The sequence below is a fragment of the Suncus etruscus genome, chromosome 8 (assembly GCF_024139225.1).
Source record: "Suncus etruscus isolate mSunEtr1 chromosome 8, mSunEtr1.pri.cur, whole genome shotgun sequence".
In the NCBI taxonomy this organism is placed as follows: Eukaryota; Metazoa; Chordata; class Mammalia; order Eulipotyphla; family Soricidae; genus Suncus; species Suncus etruscus.
The window spans coordinates 11,138,738-11,162,105 of NC_064855.1; the positions used below are offsets into that span (position 1 = coordinate 11,138,738).

The following is a 23,368-nucleotide window of genomic DNA, read 5'->3' on the forward strand; positions in this document are numbered from 1 at the left end:
CTTTGAGTTCAGAAGGGATCAACTGCGCCCCCACTTTTAGGTCTTGTGCGGGAAAGTTGCTCTGGGTTATGCAACTCTCCTTTCCTCTATTGTGCCAAGGCTTTGGGTCAGTCGGTCAGTGTGCTGCACACTGCTGCATGCTTGCTTTCAGAGCTGGGTGAGGCCTTTCTAAGTTTCTCAAAAGAGTGACTGTCTTTTTAAAATTTTAACTACATCCATAGACAATAGAGATGAGGATCAAGAAGACCGGTCCATGGTAGGAGGCTTGCCACAAAGAGTAGTGAATGCAGTAAGGATACTGAATAGTTCACTGTGACAGTAATAGTTGGAACTGATCACTGGACAAAACTAGGTGCTGAAAGGGTATAAAGTGACATACATGTAACCATATTGGAAATCACAGTGTCTTAGAGGGGCAGAAGCTTCCATTAATGACAAGAATCCCAGATGGGAGCTGGCAAGGAGATTGAGTGAGGCATAGAAGGCCCAAGAAGTGGTAACAGGTTGGTATGATGAACATGGATGTTGGTTTATTTTTTTAAGAGACAAGTGTGTGACCAAACAATTTGTACAGATGTCTCAAATTTGACTCTTTCTTCAAGCTCCAAAATTGTACTTGCATGGGTGGAAGAAATAGTGCAGTAGGTTGAGTAATAGTGAACCGCCACTGACACAAGTTCGATCCCCAACATTCTGTATGGTCTCTTGATTTCCACCATGTGTGATTTCAGAGTATAGAGTCAGGTGACTCTGAGCACTGTCAGGTGTGACCCCCAAACAAAAAAACCTTAAAATATGACTTTCAAGTGTTTGTAAACTCTCCTAAAACCCTAGCATCTTCTCTTGTATGTTTAGGAGCTCTGGTCTCATTGTTGGAGGAAGTTGTGTGCAGCCAAATATTAACTGTGCACGTGGACCTGAATGTGGTGGATTCCAGAGACATCTCTCACTACACATCCATGTGATTGTCACACAGAGCCATGATCTTTCTTTTGGTCCTACCATGAGTCTGGGCTGTTCCATTCTTCTTGATTCTCCTGTATCCTTGCTCTGTCAGCATCTTGGAGCTGCAGGCTCCGTTGAGACCCACACTGCTTTTATCTCAATTAAGTAGCACTTCTGGAGCTCCTTCACACTGTCAGGATAAGAAACGAGCCCCCTAATGCACACAGAGTGCTGCCATTTTTTTTTCATTGAAAATATTTGTTTCTGATGTTCTTGATTTTCACTGATTTGGGGTAGCAATTTGGAGTGAAAATATTCTGTAATTGTGGCCTGGTCCCAGTGAAAGCATTCGGCCTCAATTGACCTGCTCTGACAGATAGACTGCTCTGCTTCACTTTGCAAGGGGTGATTGCTTAGATGGGATTACTCTTCTTTGCATTCACAAACGCCAAATCATTGTTTATAGCATATATGTTCCTATATAAGACATGCAGATTTGTGTGTTCATATACACATATGTCCTTGAAATGGGGATCCTGCTTCACCTTCTGTGTTTTAGTTAATTAAGAACAGAAAGGAAATGGTGAATGTAATAAGGCAGCCTCTTTTTATACACTTTTATGAACATTTAAAAACATTTTAATGTAATTACTGATAAAGGAAAAGATCAACATCGTGAATAGCTCTTGAGATGAACTGAATAGTTTCCTTGGCCCAGTAGTGATAATGGCAAGATTTAAATAATAAAAATATGTGAAAAATTCTTCAGTGAATAAAACATATACAATACATGCTTTTCATGTTTACAAGTATGTAATTGTACCCTTATGAAATATGCAGGAGGTTGTGTATAACCCCATGAGTAGAGTTAGGGCAGATGCAGACCCTGGAGAGCTCTGCATATTTGTGGGGAGCTCTTCAGTTTCTCAGGGGGTCTGTGCAAGATAATAGGCATGTTAGAGTGAAAAGGAAGGCCAGGTTCTCACCAGCAATAGCCCAGCAGCACTAGCTTCTCCTTCTCTTCGAGACTCTCCATCTGTTCACTTCAACATCTTTCTACTTAAAGTCACATTTCTGGATTGTCTGATAGCATACAATATGATCTGAAGCTAATCCTAATGAATTTGATTTTTTTCCCTAAACCTTTTGGTATCTTTATAATTTATATACTGATGCAGATTTTTATATGTTTACCTAGTAATTTCACTTAACTTTTTTATTATAACCATGCTTTAACAACTTATTCATAATATAGTTGGTTTAGGCATTTAATGTTCAAACATTAGTCTTCCCACTATCATGGTTTTCCCTTCCCCTGAATCCTCAGTCCCACATCAACCACTTCAGCCTGCCTGCCCTCTTACAGGCACAATCAGATTTACTTTATATTGTTTGTTACAACACAAAGGCAAATGGAATTATCTAAGCGTAGATCAACAAAGGTCAATTTGAAATGTTTGTTCTATCCATGATATTACTAAAGTTAGTGTCTGAGGATCTAGGCTGTGGTTGGTGTTAACTGACCATTTAGGCTCACTGAGCTTTGTAGATTTTATGAAGCATTCCCAATCAGACTTTCTGTGACATTGCTGGGCTGAGACTTCTATGAAACTTTGAGAACCCCAAGGATCAGCCCAGGATCTATAGCTCTGAAACAAATTTGGCTTGGAAGTTGGATATGGTAATTTAGACCATTTATATCAGAGGGTATAGGGTATGGTACTGGTCTGCTGTGGTTTCTTGCAGCAAAATGAAACAAAAATCAGAATGATCAAAAAATCGGAATGATTAGATCAGATTCATTATTTTCTTTTGGAGTGTGGTAGAGGATCTGGACCATTTTTCTGCTAGGAATTATAATTTCAATTTTAAATATGAGAATAACCTTTTTCTTTAGTACATGGATGCATTTCAATGCTACTTGTCATATGGAATACAATTTAATTTTTCTAAATAAATTGTTTATCTTTTAACACAAAATACATCATTATATTATAGCCAAGAATTTATATTATTCATACTAACTGCAGAGATTAACGTTTCCATACTACATTTCACTTCTTTTGACTTTTTATAGGATTATAATGGTTTATTTATCAGGATATTTTTAAATATATTTCTTTTATATAATTATTTATTTATAATTTATAATAATAAATTATGATGATTTGTGTTAGACATAAAATCAGAAAAAAATGTAAATAATTACAAAGTCTATCATCTATAATCTAATTGGGAAATTTTTTATTGTTGATTTATAATAATCAGCCAAGTTTTGCGTAGTTTGGTCCAATATATCTTTGGGTGGGGTAAGTAACATCTAAATTGTATTTGTCTTAGGTAATTTTCCACATCTTTGGAAGCTAGATCCTATTCTTGAAGCAAACACCTATGATTACAAATTAGTATTTATACAGCAAATGCATATTAGCATCACCCTAAAATTTTGAGAGTAATTGACATAGAAGTGTGAAAAAGTTTAAAAATTGTTTCTGGATTGGTTAAGTTTAAGGCCACAGGTTGTCTTATCATGTAAAACCACCACAAATGTCAGAACATATGGGTGTGGGTTGGATGTTTGCGCCTGACACAGGGCAGCTGCAGGATTGTTGGTGTCAGAACAGTTTGCAGAATGTGTGGTTTTTCATTGACATCCATAGCTATGTTGGGTTCCCCATTTCTTGGTGACGCTGAGCTTTGGTTGGTCAGAAGTGTCACAGTGTTGAGCACCCAGCTGTCATTATAGCTCACTTGGTTATTAGCATTTGGTATTAGCCTTGAACACTGCCCACCACATCCAAAGAAGACAGTCAAGGGATTCAGGACTCTCCTGGGACTGACCCCTGGGCTACCTGATTATCCATTGGACCATCTCTTTTCCAGTTTCCTTGAGATCCAAGTTATTTACTAGCTTTTCCCACTCAGGTCTGCAACCAGAAATGCTCACATCAACTCTTCTTTCCAATCTGTACTTGAGTTAAAACCAAACTTTGTTAGAAAAACAGAAAACTATGGTGATAAGTCACCAGCCTTCAGGAATAACAGTTCTTTGCTGAGCATTTTGACTACATTCTATAAATAAAAGATAAAATCTGTGAAGGCTTAAAGACTGAAAAGGAAACTCCTATTGCTAGGGACACTGGGTGTGCGAAGCTACAGCATCTCTCAAAGCCCCCCATCTGCAGGTCTTCCCCTGCTTGCTCAGGCTCAGAGCCCAGAATCTGTGGGGGCTTCAGGGGCTGTTGGGAACTGAAATGTTCTTCATGTCTTTCAGGAAGCAGTTATGGCCCCTCTGCCCTCCTTGGATACCCACTGGACAGAGACATTTCCTTCTGATGCCCCACCTTAGACTACAGACAACAAAATGTAAATGATTGGGGAGAGGGATCCTATAAATTTCGCATCTCATACACACCTTCTATAATGTGTGTCTTTTTTTTTTTTTTTTGGTCTTTTTCCAGTTCGAAAATGAATAAGAAAGTTTGGAGTCCCTTTGTCCATGCCACTCTTGAGTAATATCAAGCAAGTAGTGAATGTTTTTTTCTCTTTTCCTGAGAGATAGAGGAAGAAGCTGACTGGGAAGAAACTTAGTATATAGGTCACTTCTCTAGCACATGTTGCTTTCTGTTCCTTGAAACAACGGCCTCAAACAAGATCTTTGACAAATGGCTAGAAGAAAAGTCTGGGCTCCCTGTACTTCCAGAGCACCTGGGAAGATACCCTCGTGGCTGCAGTATGGGTAGTATTGTTGCATTCTCCAGGAGTTGTGAAGGACACATGAAGGGTACATGAAAGGCATATGGGGTAAGGACACCGGTTTTGTCAATGCTGAGACACAGTTTCAATTCTACTTTGGATGTGGAAATCTAGACAATTGTTTTCCAAATGAAGAGGATAGCCATAGATTAAAATAAAAAGTCAGTACCTACTTCTTTTCTTAGAAGAGTTTCTTAGAAACTCATCTTACTAGTTAAAATTTGTTCTGATTGTCTCTGATTTATTGTATGTCTGAAACTCAACTAGAAAAATCTTCGTAAGTAATAATGGCTTCAATAAAATAAAATATTTAAAAAAGGAAAGGAAAGAAAAAAAAAGATTTGTTTCCACAGAGGCAAGCAGGGAGGAGACCAGGAAGGAAATGGGGACATTGGTGGTAGAAAATATGCACTGGTAAAGGGTGTTGGGCATAGTATTGTGAAACACTGACCCAGAAGAATGAACATTATTACTGATGCAGGGTTATAGATACTGTTAGAAGTACTCTTCTAACCGAGGGAGACCCTAGAGACAGACTAGTCTAAGGAGACTGGAAATCATCTAGAAATACCCTGAGCTGCAGTGCCTGACCATAGCCTGGGCCATATTCTCAGTATCAGAAGTCCTGGAGACCAGAATCTCTCCTAGCTCTGGAGAGGAATTGGCTGGATCCTTTCTACTAGTATCCTCCTACAGAAGATGAGAAGCTCAAGGCCACCTCTGACTCATCATGCTGACCTTATCTTCACCTTTCCACACTAGCCAAAATGTAATGGGTAAAAAGCACTCATGCTTTTATTAATATAAACCACCAGCTCTGTCTTTAACCCATCCCCAGGAACTCTCAGTAAATAATGGGCTACCCTAAATGGAGAGTTCTGAAATCTTGCTATGTTTATGCAAAAGAACAAATCAGGTTTGTGAAGCCATCTGTACTCTAGACAGGCTTTCTATTTCCCTCATACATTCTCATTATTAGGACAGTTCAAAATGTAGTTATTTCTCTAACTAAACTCATCACTCTTTGTGGTGAGCTTCCTGAGGTGAGCTGGAACTTCCAGCTCTTTTCTCTTTTGTGTCTGAAATTTATTATTGCAAGAATGTCTTTCATTTTTCTTAGAACCCATAGATGAATGAGACCATTCTGCATTTTTCTCTCTCTCTCTGACTTATTTCACTCAGCATAATAGATTCTGTGTACATCCATGTATAGGAAAATTTCATGACTTCATCTCTCCTGACAGCTGCATAATATTCCATTGTGTATATGTACCACAGTTTCTTTAGCCATTCGTCTGTTGAAGGGCATCTTGGTTGTTTCCAGAGTCTTGCTATGGAAAATAGTGCTGCAATGAATATAGGTGTAAGGAAGGGGTTTTTGTATTGTATTTTTGTGTTCCTAGGGTATATTCCTAGGAGTGGTATAGCTGTATCATATGGGAGCTCGATTTCCAGTTTTTGGAGGAATCTATATATCGCTTTCCATAAAGGTTGAACTAGGCGGCATTCCCACCAGCAGTGGATAAGAGTTCCTTTCTCTACACATCCCTGCCAACACTGTTTATTTTCATTCTTTGTGATGTGTGCCATTCTCTCTGGTGTGAGGTGGTACCTCATAGTTGTTTTGATTTGCATCTCCCTGATGATTAGTGATGTGGAGCATTTTTTCAGGTGTCTTTTGGCCATTTGTATTTCTTCTTTGCCAAAGTGTCCGTCCATTTCTTCTCCCCATTTTTTTGATGGGATTAGATGTTTTTTTCTTGTAAATTTCTGTCAGTGCCTTGTATATTTTGGAGATTAGCCCCTTATCTGATGGGTTTTGGGTGAATAGTTTCTCCCACTCAGTGGGTGGCTCTGGGCGCTATTTTCTTTGAGGTGCAGAAGCTTCTCAGCTTAATATATTCCCATATGTTTATCTCTGCTTTCACTTGCTTGGAGAGTGCAGCTTCCTCCTTAAATATGCCTGTAGTCTCAATGTCCTGGAGTGTTTTGCCTATGTGTTGTTTTATATATCTTATGGTTTTGGGTCTGATATCGAGGTCTTTCATCCATTTGGATTTTACCTTCGTACATGATGTTAGCTGGGGGTCTAAGTTCAATTTTTTGCAAGTGGCTACCCAGTTGTGCCATCACCACTATTGAAGAGGCTTTCTTTGCTCCATTTAGGATTTCTTGCTCCTTTATCAAAAATTAGGTGTTTGTATGTCTGGGGAACATTCTCTGAGTATTCAAGCCTATTCCACTAATCTGAGGGCCTGTCCTTATTCCAATACCATGCTGTTTTGATAACTATTGCTTTGTAGTAAAGTTTAAAGTTGGGGAAAGTAATTCCTCCCATATTCTTTTTCCCAATGATTGCTTTAGCTATTCTAGGGTGTTTATTGTCTCAAACGAATTTCAAAAGTCCCTGATCCACTTCTTTGAAGAATGTCATGGGTATCTTTAGAGGGATCACATCAAATCTGTATAATGCCTTGGGGAATATTGCCATTTTGATGATGTTAATCCTGCCAATCCTTGAGCAGAGTATGTGCTTCCATTTCCACGTGTCCTCTCTTATTTCTTGGAGCAGAATCTTATAGTTTTTTTTGTATAGGTCCTTCACATTTTTAGTCAAGTTGATTCCAAGATATTTGACTTTGTGTAGCACTATTGTGAATGGGGTTGTTTTCTTAATGTCCATTTCATCCTTATTACTATTGGTGTACAGAAAGGCCATTGATTTTTGTGTGTTAATTTTGTAGCCTGCCACCTTGCTATATGAGTCTATTGTTTCTAGAAGCTTTTTGGTAGAGTCTTTAGGGTTTTCTAAGTAGAGCATCATGTCATCTGCAAACAGTGAGAGCTTGAATTTTTCCTTTCCTATCTGAATTCCCTGGATATCTTTTTCTTGCCTAATCGCTATAGCAAGTACTTCCAGTACTATGTTGAATAGGAGTGGTGAGAGAGGACAGCCTTGTCTTGTGCCAGAATTTAGAGGAAAGGCTTTCAGTTTTTTCCATTGAGGACAATATTTTCCTCTGGCTTGTGGTAGATGGCCTTAACTATATTGAGAAAGGTTTCTTCCATTCCCATCTTGCTGAGAGTTTTGAGTGTTGGACCTTATCAAATGCTTTCTCTGAGTCTATTGATATGATGATGTGATTTCTGTTTTTCTTGTTGTTGATGTTGTGTATTATGTTGATAGATTTATGGATGTTAAACCATCCTTGCATTACTGGGATAAAACCAACTTGATTGTAGTGGATAATCTTCTTAATGAGGCATTGAATTTCATTTGACAGAATTTTGTTGAGGATCTTTGCATCTGTGTTCATCAGCGATATTGGTCTGTATTTTTTTTTTTTTGGTAGCATCTCTGTATGGTTTAGGTATCAAGGTGATGTTGGCTTCATAAAAGCTATTTGGAAGTGTTTCTGTTTTTTTTTATTTCATGAGTCTTGCCAGGATTGTTAGAAGTTCCTGTTGAAAGGTTTGAAAGAATTCATTAGTAAATCCATCTGGGCCTGGGCTTTTGTTTTGGGGCAGACATTTGATTACTGTCTTAATTTTCTTAATAGTGATGGGTGTGTTTAAATATGCTTCCATTCCCATTTTGCTGAGAGTTTTGATCAAGAATGGGTGTTGGACCTTATCAAATGCTTTCTCTGCATCTATTGATATGATCATGTGATTTTTATTTTTCTTGTTGTTGATGTTGTGTATTATGTTGATAGATTAACAGATGTTAAACCACCCTTGCATTCCTGGGATGAAACCTTCTTGATCGTAGTGGGGAATCTTCTAAATATACAGGAGTTGCACTTTTGCTTTCAATTATTTAAGATAATCCAGATAAATGAAATTCCATGAACTGTGAGAACTTAGTGAGTGACTGTCATGTTAATCCAACTCTGGAAACAACCAAGATGCCCTTCAACAGATGAATGGCTAAAGAAACTGTGGTACATATACACAATGGAATATTATGCAGCCGTCGGGGGAGATGAAGTCATGAAATTTTCCCATGCATGGATGTACAGTGAATTTATTACACTTAGTGAAATTAGTCAGAGGGAGAGAGAAAGATGCAGAATGGTCTCACTCGTCTATGAGTTTTATAAAAAATAAAAGACATTCTTGTAATAATTTTTAGAGACAAAAGAGAGGAGGGCTGGAAGTTACAGCCCACTTCATGAACCTCACCACAAAGAGTGATGAGTTTAGAGAAATAACTACATTGAGAACTATCGTAACAATGAGAATGTCTGAGGGAAATAGAAAGCCTGTCTAGAGTACAGGCGGGGTCAGGGAGGGAGGAGGGAGATTTGGGACATTGGTGGTGGGAATGTTGCACTGGTGATGGGGGCTGTCCTTTTATGTGACTGAAACCCAACCACAATCATGTTTGTAACATGATTGTTTAAATAAAATGTTATTTAAAAAATATTTCCCAGAAAGATTTTTTTTACCTGCAAAATACTCTAATAATCTGCTTTGTTGAGGGGTCAGGGTTGGGCCACCATTGGTAGTGCTCAAGGACTATTCCTGACTTTGTGCTCAGGAACCTCTCCTGGCATGGCTGAAATGACCATGTTGGTGCTGGGGACTTAAACCTGAGCTGCCTTAACCTCTGTACTATCTTTCCACTCTAAAAATCTATTTTAATGTCAAGAAAAAAAAACTCAATTGATATATCATAACTCTCATTCAATAAATTGTCTTCAAATATCTTGAGGAGGGGTTTCCTAATACCAATAAAATAAAATACATTTAGTACTACCATATTTTTCGGCATATAAGACGACTTTTGAAACAAAAAATGTCAACCGAAAATTGGGGGTTGTCTTATATGCCGAGTATATCCCAAAAAATATTTCAATATGCTGCTAAACAAAAATTGTCTGAATATTGCCACATAACAAATTTTCCAACTCGATCCTACACCAATCACTGCAAGGCTGCTTGGACCGCCTCTTTAACTCAGCCAATCCAAGCAGGCTTTTTATGCATGCAAATTTGACAATGTTCTGGACCCAAATCTACACTGTCAAAAGCCTACTCAGATTGGCCAGAGTCAGAGAGGAAGTCTATTACCGTATAACCTTTGAACCTTAGCTTGTTGCTTGTTGTGATTGGCTCACTGAGGTACATACAGTTGCAGCACAGAAACATTCTGTGTTATACAGCGAACATAGGCTGAAACCTATGCTTTAACTGCAAAATGAGGGTGTCGTTTTATAAGCCCAGTCATCTTATATGCCGGAAAATACAGTATGCTTGTACCCCCAAGTAGAATTCTATTTTGATGCAAATAGGTCAGGCATAGTCCAAGACAAAATTTGAAGGCTGCAGGAGGAGTGAAAAGCCAGATAGAAAGAACAGATGACAAATTCCTTAACTCAAGACCCCATGGCTAAATGTCTGCTTTCCTGCCCTTTAAAGGGCCTCTGGTTTTCATAGTGCTAGTTGATGTAATTGCCAAATATATTAATTTCTGCTAGGGCTCTGAAGAATTCCCCATTCACAGAACATCATCCTCATTTAGTCTATTAGTATTATTGGGAGCCTGGCAGTTATGAAATGCGCAAAGGACTTCACAAGTAATATAACAGGAGTGTGTGTAAGGCTGCCCCAGAGATGATCAAAACCATAGTCAGGGTTAAGTTCAAAATTCTAAACATTGGTCAAGTTTGTAAACATGATCAAGGTCAAGGTTCAAAACAAATTGGTCAAGGTTAATTTCAAGATCAAGATGATAAACATTGGTCAAGTTTCTAAACATTGATTAAGGTCAAGTTCAAGGCTCTAAACATTGATCAAAGTAAAGATCAAGGTCAAGGTTCAAAACATTGGTCATGATAAAAATCAAAATCAAGATCAAGGTTCTAAACAAGGAGCAAATCTCTGGGACAGATGCTCTAGCAGGGGTCCAAACTCAATTTACCTGCGGGCTGCAGGAGGCAAAGTCGTGGTGATCCTTGAGTGCAAAGTCAGTAGTAAGCCTTGAACATTGGGGAGTGTGACCCAAACAACTAAAACAAAACAAAACAAAAAAGATTCCTCTAGGGCAGGGCCACAAAATGTTGTACGGAGGGCCATTTGTGGCCCATGGGCCTTGAGTTTTTGAGACACCTGCTAGAGTCTAGATCAAATCTAAACCATGGTCAAGGTCAAGGTTCTAAGCCACAGTCAAGGCCAAATTCAAGTTTAAAACCAAGTGCAAGGTCAAATTCTAAAGAATAGTTAAGGTCTGGGGCCAGAGCAATGGTGCAGCAGTAGGGCCTTTGCCGTGCAGGCAGCTGACCAAGGGCTGACTGTGGTTCAATCCCCGCTGTCCCATATGCTTCTAAGCCAGAAGCAATTTCTTTTTTTAATATAATTTTTATTTTAATCATAGTGGCCTACATATCATTGACAATAATATTTTAGGTACATATTAACATAAAATCAGGGGAATTTTCATCACCGAATTGTCCTCCCTCCACCTCCATTCCCGTACTACCTCCCATATCCTCCTTCCTCACCCCTGGGGCTGCCAGAATAAGTGGTCCCCTCTGTGCCTAGATAACTACTTAGTGGTCCTACACCTGTTTGGTCTTGGTACCTCCGTTATTTCCCGCTCTAGTTGGGAGGCAGGACTAGATAGTTCAAGTTATGTGGTTTTGTTTGAAGAAGAGAAAAGTAATAAACTGGGGAAAAAATCAAATACACTGAAAGTGGGCAGAGTCCTTCTGGAAGCTCTCATCCTATTTTTGAGAGACAAAGGGGATAAAGGAGGTGGAACACCACAACAGTACAAAAAGAAGTGCCAAATAAAACATCCAGTGGACACTCCAACAATAAAGATAAGCACCACATAAAGGCCATGGTCTTGAGATAAAAAACATGGCAGAGCACATAAAGGAAGAAAAGAAAAGAAGAAAAAAATAAATATGAATGAGACAACAACTTCAATAACCACACCAAAACAAATAAATCGGCAAAAACTAGATAGATAAATTAAAAAAAATGTGCTTTTTGCCTTTTTTTTTTTCTTTTTTCTTCCCTCCTGCACAGGCACAGTAAATATTGAGGTCATTCAAAAAAGATTCCCTTAGCCTAAGAGAAACAGGGTTTCTTCACCCTTGAAGTGTATTGTCATGGGATTAACTATAGACTCCTTTCAGGTTCATTTACTCTCCCCTTGGTGCTCTTGTGGTGTATGGAAGACTTTTGCTCCGTTCTGGATGATACAATCAGACCTCTGTCTCTAGAGATCTTCGTATCTGCACAGGTCAGGGAGTGAAACTTATGATGAAGTCTTTCTTTGTGGTTCTAGAAGTTCTGTTCCCTCCGTGTCATTTTAATCCATTTTCTGTGGTTGGTGGTCTTGGTCTTTGCACTGATCCTAGGATGGGGCCTGGGATAGCGTCTTTCTTTATGTTTCCAGAAGACCCATTCCGTTGCAATTGTCTCAGACAGACCTCTGGAACTAGAGATTGTGGTTGTTGTGCAGGCCGTAGCTCAAACCCTAGACCAGGGCTTTTCAATTGGTTCCAGGATACATACAGTCCAGTCATGATTCTAGCAGCCAGTCATCTGTAGATCTCGATCTTGGCATTTGGACAGACCAAAGGGTGACAAGTCTTCTGATTTTGTCTTATCGTTAGCTGATGAGGTAGGATAACCTGCTCTTAGGTCAAGTTGTTCCCAGTTTCCTCATTGTCAGGATATCATATTAGAGCTGGCACTTATTGATGTCCGAGCAGTATTAAGGATGTCCTGGATGGGATTTGTTTTCTGTGGGTGTTGTGAAGAACTGTGTCATTTCTATGTCTGGGATCCAGTGTTCAAGGCTGGACAGTTGGTGTCTAATTACCTAGGGTCTAAGTTGGGTCCACGTGACATATTTTCAAGGTGGGAGATGCCCCTGTATTGTAAAGAAGTATGAGTTTTTATCTCTAGTAGATAAGAGCTTGTTTTTATACATAAGATTTCCCCTTTTTTTAGTGTGCCTTTGCAGGGAGAAATGGTGCTACAATATATTGCCAGTGCATTTGAGGGTGGAAAGAGAAGAAAACAGAAATAGGTCACACACCCAAAAAAGACAAAAATATAAAGCCAGGAGCAATTTCTGAGTGCATAGCCAAGAGTAACCCCTGAGAATCACCTGGTGTGCCCCTTCACCTCCAAAAAAGAATAGTTAAGGTCAAGGTTAACCTCACCTCTGCAGCCCCCTCCTTGCCTTGCCCTGCCCACCCTCCAGACTTATTTCCAGTCTGGGATTTCTTTCTGCTGAATTAGATCAAGGTGTGCTGATTATTCTCAGTGTTAGTATCTTCTGTCCAGATGAATCAGATATCCATTATTTTCCAGAATGGCACCTTTGGTTTGATTTCCCATCTTTCTAGAGCACCCCTCCACCACCTCATAAGTAAAAAATACTTATTTTTTAATGAAACAAAGTTAGACCAATAATTGGTTTTCAAATCAAATGCATTTTTCTCTTTTTGCTGTAATTAAATTGGCAAACTTACTTTTACTTATCCCATAAACCACTGTAGGTTCTACACAAGAGTAGAAGAGGGAGTATTTAGTCTGACAAATCTAGAAAATCTGAACCCTAAAACGTTTCTAAGATGCTCTAATAGAAAGAAATATTTAGGTGGTTAGTCATATTAAGAATTTTATTTGTAAACAGTATTTAAGTATTTCAAAATACCTTAAGTATTTTGAGTATTTTGAAATACTTTTAAGTATTTTAAATATTTTAAGTATTTCAAAACTTATTTTAATATTATTTAACTGTATGTTATAAAATTTTATTTTAAAAGTTTATTTTAAAATATGTTTCAAATTCAAAATTACTGCAATCTACTCTTTATTAAGCTGTGATTTTTCTAATAACATGAATAAAACATATTTTCAATAAAAAGGGAATAATTTTATTAAATTCGGTGCATGAGAGGAGATCGTAAATATTTTTTATTTGAATTTGAAGATGACAACAGATTGGGTGATGGCTAGAAGGCTGATAAAGGCCCTGGCATTTGTGCTCATGACAGTCTGGGGTGGGGAAACCAGTTTCTTCAGCTCCCCACGGCTGTGTTGACAGGGTGAGCTCTAAGGGCTTTGGGGAGCATTCTCTTTCTGACTGTATCCTTTTCTTTTATCTCATGAAAATTTCTGAGGTGGCTCGTTGTCATGTAAAACCATTAAGGAATGGCTGTTACTACAGTCATGGGTATGTAGGACTTAGACTTGATTTCATATGGAAGTTTTCTCTTTTTTTTTTTTTTTTTGGTTTTTGGGCCACACCCGTTTGACGCTCAGGGGTTACTCCTGGCTATGCGCTCAGAAATCGCCCCTGGCTTGGGGGACCATATGGGACACCAGGGGATCGAACCGTGGTCCGTCCTACGCTAGCGCTTGCAAGGCAGACACCTTACCTCTAGCGCCACCTTCCTGGCCCCGAGTTTTCTCTTAATGTTTGTGAATCTGGCAAATTTTCCGGACTCTGAGGTATGTTTTGCGTACCTATTATCTCAATAGCAAAGAGATTTCTAATTCATCACCCTTGTAAATTGGTGTTTGAGTAATAATTACAAGGCGCTTCCTTTGAAAGAAGTACAAGAGCAGTAGTGTGAAATCCCCTGAGCCAGAGACAGGCACTTTCTACACACACACATGACACATAGAAGCTATGCTTGTGGAGGGAACAGATTAAATACAGAAAATAATGACATATATATATACATATATATATATGATGCATAAACGTAGAGAGATTAAAAAAAAAAGAAAAGAGGAATAGAGAATGAATCTGGATTCAATTTCCGGCAACCCATATAGTCCCCCGAGCTCACCAGGAGTGATTTCTAGAGCAGAGCCAGGAGTAATCCCTGAGTGTCTTTAGGTGTACCCCAAAAACAAAAAAAGAGAACAGACTTAAGAGAATCTACTGAAACAATCCATGTTATTGTCTTTAATGCTAATATGGGTTTAGGTTTGCTTTCAGAAGTGCATTAAATATTATATTTAGCTTCTGCTGTAATTGACAAAAGAGAGAAACCTAGTTCATAGAAAAACAGATATGAGAACATTAAAAAGAAGTCACTATTTGGGATTTGGCATAAGGGGTTCATTCATAATATCAAATGAGAATAAACTTGAACATGAGAAAGGAGAAAGAAAGAGGTAGCTGAGATAGAAAAAAGAGATAAAATGGGTGGTGGTGAAGGTGTGGTCACATAAAAGTCATAACATATACAATATTGGAACCATGCTACTTAAATTATCATACATTTAAAATAGTATTATGTAGTAAAAACTTAATTCTTTTGTTGGCAATGAAATGTAATAAAAATATTTACTTTTAAATATTTAAATTTAAATTTTTTTAAATTGAGTAGACAGGGTAAGAGATATGGTCTAATGGGTAAAGTGCTTGCCTTGCACTTGGCCAGCCTGGTTCTATTCAGAGCATCCCATATGCCAATATTGTAGAACAGTGAGCTGAGTCTACAACATCAAGGTGGAGGGATAATGCTATCAGGACAGTGAACTGAATCTGAAAAATTGCATGGGGCATAAGACCTACGATAGCAAACTGAGTCTGCAAAAATGGAGGGAAATAATGCCAACAGAACAGTGAAATGTGTCTAGAAACTTTGGGGGCAGATAAAGTCTGCAATTTCAGGGGGGAGGTTAATGCTAACAGAACAGTGAAGTGAGTTTACAAAGTAGTAGGGGAACTAATGTCAACAGAACAGTGAATTGGAGTCTACAAATCCATAAAAGGAGAAATGATAACAGATTTGCAACTGCAAGTCCTAGCTAAGTGGTGTCAATTATGAGCATGAATTCTTGGTGGGAGAGCTTACCACTCCTTGGTCCCTACACTATTTCTAGGTCAGAGTGAGCTTAACTGATTGCAGTACATACTGTTCCATCACAGTTTTGTAGAGTTGCCCGTTGGGTGCTTCATAATCAAATTGAAATATACTGTCATTTAGTACAATCTTAAAAAAAAGCACTCTACTACTTCAGCTGAAGCCAAAATCTCACATGCCTACAAGGCACAGACAAGCCCCTCTAGGTCAGTGCCTGTTATTCTAAATTAAGTGAAAAAATTGTCCCCATTTGCCTGATTCATAAGGAAAATACAAGCGTTTTCGTAAGCTATGAAATTGTGATACCTGAAGAAATGCAAAAGATAAACTATAAAGTTAAAATTATTCATTTTAGAATAAGTGCCCATATTGTCTCAATATGAACCATTAATAGACAGTAACCAGTTTTTGGCAGGAAAAATGTGAATAGCAGTTCAGATTTTAGGTCTGGGCATATAAGTGTATTTTTTTCAGGAATGATTTGTAAAGTAAAAGAACACAAATCACACATTTCTGATGGTTCCAGATGGAACTCCACTGATGGGCCATAGGAAGAATAATTTGGATAGAACCTTAGAGTATTCTGCAACTGTTCTTTAACAGAGTGTTGGATGATTGTAACAGCCTGTTCCATAGCCTGGATGAAACTAGCACCATGTTTATTAGCATATGTTAAGACCACACTGGTTTATTTTCTGGCTGCTGGAGCAGCTGTGCTAAGGAATTAAGATATCATTAGACCTTAAACAGGCAGGAAGTTATCACACTCAAGTAAAGGCCAGCATGCTGGGGGAATTGCTTTCCAGAATGTAGGGAGTAACAAATGGAGTCACACACATCCATGGATTTGGGTATGTGGTTCTACACAAACACACGTAATATGCATCTGTGAACATGTGTCTGTGTGTGTATGTGTGTGTAGACATGGTTTGGTTGCTTAGATGTTTTCAAACTAACTGCTCAGCTTACCCAAGCTCTCCTGTAGGTCTGCACTCATGCACTTCTTCTCCAAGAGAGCCAGAAACTTCAGTGTTAATTAGTTCCAGGGCCAACAATTTGAGATAAAAAGGAGAAACAGAAGGATAATCAAAGCTCATGTGGATGTAACCTCCTCCTTGGAAGAGTGCAAGCAAAAGGGATGGTATGAAGGTGTTCAGAGTTGACAGAGGGAAGAGTCAACCAAGTCAATCACAGGGAATCAGCAGGAATGAAAGAGTTTGAGCCAGAGAGCTGTTGAGCTGTTGTTTTTTTGTTGGGCCACACCGAGTTGTACTCAGGGATCACTCCTGGTGGGCTCAAGGGACAAAAAGGAGTCACAGTGAGCCCTGAAAGAACCGTTTTCATTGGGATTCCAAGCCAGGCTGACAGTGAACATGAATGAGCTGCCTTATGTATAGACAAAATAGAGACTCGAGTCCTTTAAATGTCCTGACAGGAGCCTTGGGGCCTATGAGAATGCATTTGTTTCCCAAAGTTTCTGTACTGTAATTACTACAGATGCCTTGGCTTTGAAATAACATGATTCATCCTCTGTTCCACAGAACCAAAGACCATGAATGGTGAGGTTGGCTTCATCCCGAAAGCTTCTAGAGGGAATCCCTCTCTTGCCTTATCACTCTAATTTGAAGATGGCCCACATACCTCTTTTTAAGAGGCAAAAGTCAAGGAGAGCTGTAAAAGGTCAATGAATTGGGTCAGTTGATGGTCAGAATTTGACCTAAAAATATTTTCATGAGTCAAGGCCATCTTCAATCCATTCCAGGGGCTGAAGCAGAGAAACAAAACAAACTCAACTGTCAGTTCCACCAACCCAAACTGAACCTCCTGTATTTTCTGCTCCCTTTCTTCTCAGGCTGGCTAAGATAAAGAGAGGCCATATCCAGCCCAGAGACCTCCAGGATATGTGAATGTGGAATAGCCCCCATCTCTGCTGATCCTTGGACCTGTGGAAGATAGAACCAGAGCATGGCAGCTTCATTTCAAGTGGATCAACTTGGGTTCTTTGGAAAATCTCTACTGAAAGGAAATTGCAGAAAATTTAGTTACTTAGATGTATGACCCTTGCCTGAGATATCTTCCTTATCTCTTTTTAAAAAAATCCTCTCTGCATTCACTGGGTAGCCGCAGCCACAGATGGAGGAAAGTTATTTATATCCTAAGTTTAGCAAAACAACAGTCAACCTTTCAGACACTGCTCACTGCTAATCAGTAAGAACTGTAAATTTCAACACAGAAAATAAACAGTCTCCTAATTGGTTCTTTTCATATTGTCTGCCAAATTTCACCTCTCATCTCCAGAAAATGTGAAAGGAAGCCAGGAGTGAAGATTAAGAGGATGGGGCTAGAGAGATAGCATGGAGGTAAGGCATTTGCCTTGCATGCAGAAGGACGACAGTTTGAATCCTGGCATTCCATATGGTCCCCAGAGCCTGCCAGGAGCGATTTCTGAGCATAGAGCCAGGAGGAACCCCTGACCGCTGCTGGATGTGACCCAAAAGGAAATCCCCATCCCCAGGTCTTTCTCCCAGACTGTTCTGATTCAATATACCATCTCAGTCCAATGTGTATCTTCATTTTTTGCTAACCCATCAAAATTATTCATGTATAAAAAGATCAATTTTGCCTCATACAATGACTGCAAAACTCGATGTAAATAACTTCATTATCTTGTTCAGGGGGATTATTTTGTTCAGGGGAAATAGCAATGTTTAAAACTCATTGACCTTAAGACCAGCTCATCACTTTCAAAGTCTTAGGGAGATGACTTTGAGTCAACAGCTCTAGAGATGAAGGTCTCAAAAGCCCAAGACACAATCTTCCTTGTTTCTGTCACTGGCTGGTTGACCTGTTGGAATATATGAGTAGATACATTTGGAGAAAGAACAACATAGGCAGACTACATCTAAGGGCGTCACTGCTCAAACTTCAGAGAAGTTGTCAATTCCTTATTATCTTAAAATAAACCACCATCTTTAGACTACAAGATCTAATAAAACAGAAGCTATGTATTTTTCACCTCAGCTTTCTGCCTTTTAAAAAGCTCAGTTTCAAACAGCCAGTTGTCTAGGGACAGGAAAAGACAAATTTAAATATTTGAGGTCTGACCAAAAAGTCCAGTCAAAGCTGGTCCTTTGCTACCCAACATATACGTGTGGTCCTAAAGTTAAACTGGTTCTAACTGATAGGGTATAAAATGTCTGTCTTTGTATTTGTCTCCTCCACAATGACAGGTAATAGCCACATTTTATGTCCCCAACAGTTGCATCCAATTGGAGGCTACTGTAAGATTTATAGGAAATTTTATTGGAAATTTATAGATTTATAGGAAATATTATCATTACCCCCAGTGAATTCTGTATGACAGCCCCAGTATTAGTTCTGGCATTTGGCAACATAAATTGATGTGAAGTGTGTGAGCTACATCCAACTTGTATAGTCTCAAAGGCCAGGCAAAGAGTGGCCAGAAAACAAGAACAGAGATAATGACCAAAGACCTCATCTCTCTGGGTTCCTCACCAAATCTAAAGTCCTCTCTCCTTCCCATGTACCTGTTAAAGTGAATGCAGTGAGCACCACAGCATCCTGTTCTCCCCATAGGCTTCACATCCAAACTGGGAGGAAAGTGGGTATTAATTTCCTTGGCACCAAGGGGACTGGGTCAACCGTGTCCTGCACAACCAATTTCAATGGAGCTGCAGCTCACTTCATATATTTGCTGACACAGCACTGATTGACTACAAGTTGTTACTATGGGTTCCTGGGATCTCAAAGTAAGATCTAAAGATGAAATTGTAAGTTTAGTGAGTTGTCATTTGTCTTTAGTGGTAATACAAACCAGCAAGGCTCCTTGTGAACATGCAAGTTGCCCGGTGCTAGTTCCCAAAGGTTTAAATTTCTTTCAATTATTTTTTCCATTTTAATTTGTCCTCCCCATTTCTTTGCTGATGGGATCCCTGTAGATCACATATGATTATTTTGCTGTTTGGTGGCTGTGGAGGTGCTCACACATGTTGTTGGTTGTGGTGCTCCCTAGGGAACATTATTTATAGAAGTTCCTTAGGTCAACTCTTGTTTCTGTACCATTTCAACATTGAAATGATGAAGTACTAATCTCAGCTAATTCTGTATAGATGAGGCTAAGAAAAATCTTCAGCACATATAATGTTCCAAAGTAAACTAAAAATTTACAAATATTTTCAAAGCAAAATAAAAAATATTTTATTACAAAATACAAAGATACCCAAATGTTATTTTCTAGTTCATTCCCTTTCTAGCCATCACTTCAGCTCAGCTGCTCTTACCATCTTTCCAGGTTCATTATATCTTGCTTAATATTGTCCAGTTCAGACCTCAGAATTTTTTTATCATTTGTTTTTTGATTTCAACTTCTTTTAAGAAGATTGTGCTTTTCTTTCTTATAATTATGAAAACAGTCAATCAACTCAATTACACAGTATGATAAAGACATAAGCAGTTCTTACCCTAGGCTCTTTTTTTCCTTCTGCAGTTTGTTGCTCCCTAAATAACCATCACATTTAATTTGGAAGAACTTGGCAGTTCTTTACTTAGAAGCATCCTGGTCCACAGGGGTTTTTTGAGACTAGATTCAAGTTCATATGAGTAATTTTGCTTCTGTGCCACCATGCTGACATATGTGGGTGTGTAAGTCAGTGGTGTTGGGGTAGTTAAATATGAAAAATAAATGTTGACTAAAGTGTAAACTCGTACTTCTTGGTTCCAGTCATCTGAATGGAGGTCAATGTCTGAACAGTGTCTTATCACTGTGATAAGACTTATCACCATAGTAATGCTTATCACCATAGTGATGTTCTATGTTTCACTTTGCCATGTACCTGTCCAGTGCAGAATTTTACAGAGTACCCATTGAAACCAACCTAATGGCCTTTGGAGGTAGGTATGGTGTTCTAGAAGGAATCAGAGTCCCAAGAAGGAACATATCTTGGTCAAGTGCCAGGAAAAAAATTGGAATGAATGCAGCCTCCTGCTTGACAGTCCAAGGGCTCTAGGTGTGTAAGCTTATACATGGGGGGTTACATAACAGTGTTATGTTGGGATTATTTGAAATCCAGTGCTTAAAATAACTAAGCAACAAGAATTAGCAACCAAGATTTTAGTATGTGCTTCTAAACCCTAGAGTTGTTCTAAGAGTCATGTCTTTGGGATCCTTTACAATATTCCCATTTGAGGAACTACCCATAATATTCTCTTCTTCTAAATAGCTTTGTTCCTTCATAGTTGAAACATCCCATTAGCAAATAAACATGATGACTTTCATCTTTGAAAATACAAGTTTCTCTCAACCTCATTCATTTCATCCCATTTATTCCCTTGAATATCAAAATCTGTGGGGCAGGGCATTTATACCAACGAGCTGAGTTTTGTCACCTTTAATGTGTTTAAAATAACATTTGGGGACGTGGTTCCTGCCTGTGAAGTGAAATGACTCTTGTCAGGGTCTCTAATAGTTCTAATTTGCTTTATCATTAACTGAGTTCCCATTTGCTTAATACTGGAGTTGCTAACTCGCCTAGATTGTCCTCGAATGCTGCCTGGGCCTTGATTTCCTCTTCTCAGTTCTAGCTGCAGATTTCTTCTTCTGACCCAGCTAGACTAGAGCCAGTGGTTGGCAACCTTTTTTTTTCAACTGAGCCAAATCTCGCCAAAACCACAATTGAAATTTATTTTGAGAGCCACACAGGGCGCGCACTGACAGAGGCTAGAAGCAGAGTCCTGACTCCTGGAGCGGCCGCCCGGCACACAGAAGAGCCAAATTAAAAGTGTAAAGAGCCACATGTGGCTCGCGAGCCACAGGTTGCTGACCACTGGGTCACTAGACTATGAAGCACGAATCTGGCTTGATTGTGTATCTGGCAACAAGGATGCTCTCAGGTGACAACAGGGCCCGGCTGACTCCTGGATCAAGTGCTAGAGTGAAACACTAGTTCACGAGTCATTACAATACATTACAATGCGAGAAATTCCACCTTCCCTATCCATCCACCAAGACTCAACACAGATGAATTTGAGCATAGATGCATTGCGATGGACTGAAATACAGCAATCCTAACTAACTGCACTTCACCTTTCCTTATGTGACATATGATTTTAATCAAAATACTGTAATTAAAAGTTTTCCAAGTGGGACTTTATTTTTCATTTTCAACTGTCATCCCGTTGTTCTCAGCAAGGTGTGGTGGCCCAAACGTGGAAGAGAGGGGTGTGCAAAGGAGAGGCTGCAGGCAGAGCTGGAACTGCTGCAGTATGGGGATCTCTGCAGCAAGACCTTGTAAGAAGACATGGTGTGTTCAATTTTGCATTAGCAAAATCATAGAAGCACCTTGAACCATATTCACAGCAACTCCTTTGCTTTGGTGCTCAGGGACACTCCAGGCGATGCCTGCTGCTCTCTGGGAGCCCACACTCTATGGTGAGGCCCAACCCAAATTCTGGAGTTGGCCCTGGGTTCAATTGGAGGCTTAATTATTTCCTAAGTGTTATCTTTTTTTTCCCTAAGTGTTATCTTGAGCAAACAGCTTAACCTCCCTGCCGAGAGCTTTCTTCTCCCTCCCCTGTTCCTGGAATCTAGAGCCAACCGAGCCACTATCCCTTAGCTAAAATCCCTGCATGGACTTGCTAGAGACAAACAGGTCCTACCCCAAGTTAAGTCCCAGTACAGAGGAGACCTGGAAGCTACAGCAGGAGCCGAAGGGGATTGTGGGAGCCCCGTCGCCCCGCGGCCTCCTGGGAAATGTAGTTTTTCCGGCTCCAACATGGCTGAGCCCTGGGAAGGGGTGTGACCTGGGAACCTCTGGGGAGGAGCGTGCAGTGCTTGGCCCGCGGCGGGGCCGAGGCGGGGATTGATGTTATTGTTTGGCTCTGGGTCCGAGGCTACGGATCTCCTTCCCTGGCCCTTTCATGGCCCCGAGCAAGTCTGGATACCTGTTCTGGAGTTTGCCTCAGGCTTGCCTGCATGAGGCTTGCATTTATGGGCCCTTTTCTCAGGGTCAGCCACTTACCATTGTACTATTACTCCCCAGTCTCAATAATTATGTTTTCTTTCCACTTTGGATTCTTTAAAAAAAAAAAAAAAACTGAAATCTTCATTTAAGCATCATGATTATAAGCATGTCTATAGTTGGGTTTCAGCTATAAAAAAGATCACACACACACACACACACACACACACACACACACACACACACACACACACACACACACACACACACCTTCATCACCACCAGTGCCCCCATCTCAGTAGTTATGTTTTCTTCCCACTTTGGATTCTTTTTTTTTTTATTAATTTTTATTGTGGCCATAGTGAATTACAAATGTTTCACAGTAATATTCAGCGTTCATAGTGACAATAAATCAAGGGCATTCCCACCACCAGTGATGTCCTCCTTCCACCCCTGTTCACAGTATGCATTTCATATTTTCCTCCTTTACGCCCAGAAAAAAAAAAGATCTTTAAGCATCTTGGTTATAAACATGTTTGTAATTGGGTTTCAGTTATAAACACACACACACACACACACACACACACACACACACACACACACAACCTTCACCAGTGCAACCTTCCCACCATCAATGTCCCCATGTCCTTCTTCCCCACCCCTTGCCTGTATTCAAGACAAGACAGGTATTCTATTTCTCTCATTCACTACCTTTGTCATGATAGTTGTCAGTGTAGTTATTTCTCTAACTGGACTCACCACTCTTTTCTTTTTTATGCAAGCAGAGGAACATAGGGGGGCAGCCTCAAGAGATTGTGCTGCTTCCTCTCTTTCAAA

General features: G+C 39.5%; 1 protein-coding gene across 1 annotated transcript in view; it reads left to right on the top strand.

Annotated features, from left to right (window-relative positions):
* The window catches only part of LOC126015454 (NADH dehydrogenase [ubiquinone] 1 alpha subcomplex subunit 6), a 566,806-nt gene that overhangs the window by 391,816 nt on the left and 151,622 nt on the right, over positions 1 to 23,368 (top strand). The window lies entirely within an intron of this gene.